The sequence below is a fragment of the Tupaia chinensis genome, unplaced genomic scaffold, assembly GCF_000334495.1.
Source record: "Tupaia chinensis unplaced genomic scaffold, TupChi_1.0 Scaffold000126_2, whole genome shotgun sequence".
Classification (NCBI taxonomy): Eukaryota; Metazoa; Chordata; class Mammalia; order Scandentia; family Tupaiidae; genus Tupaia; species Tupaia belangeri.
The window spans coordinates 1,551,865-1,552,425 of record NW_006159594.1 but is presented as its reverse complement, the minus strand read 5'-3'; the positions used below and the strand labels follow the sequence as shown (position 1 = coordinate 1,552,425).

General features: G+C 69.2%; 1 protein-coding gene across 1 annotated transcript in view; it reads left to right on the top strand.

The window, feature by feature from the left end:
• PPP1R3E (protein phosphatase 1 regulatory subunit 3E) overlaps positions 1–561 on the top strand; it is an 8,438-nt gene that overhangs the window by 767 nt on the left and 7,110 nt on the right. The gene's annotated exons all lie outside the window — the stretch shown is intronic.

Here is a 561-nt window from a genome sequence, read left to right as displayed (position 1 = left end):
AGACGTGCCCCGGTTTCCTCGCCACGTGCAGGTACAACTGCAGAGGGCCGCCCTCCGCCACTTTGCACCGTGTCAACCCCGCGCCCGAGGCCTCCAGGTAGGCGGTGGGGGCACGCCCCCTCTCCAGGACCACCCCCAATGGGCCGGGCGGGCATGTGGGAGTTCTTTGTCAAGGAACACCCCTTTCCATGCCCAGCCGCCTGCTCATGCCTTTTAGGGGATCCCCATTCGCGAGTGGCTCTAGGCCATTCTACCACTTGGGCCCCGCTGGCAACTCGGACACCGAGGTCGGCCTGTGATTGGCCCAGTGCCTCGCTCTGATCCCGCCCTCTGTCTCTCTCTTCCCTCCGCCCCCTCTCCTTTCCTCCTAGGAGGCGCGCGCCGCCCTGGAGCCGGCCAGCGAGCCCGGCTTCGCCGCCCGCTTACAAGCGCAGCGTATCTGCCTGGAACGCGCCGAGGCGGGCCCGCTGGGCGTGGCTGGGAGCGCGCGCGTGCTGGACCTGGCCTATGAGAAGCGCGTGAGTGTGCGCTGGAGCGCCGACGGCTGGCGGAGCCAACGCG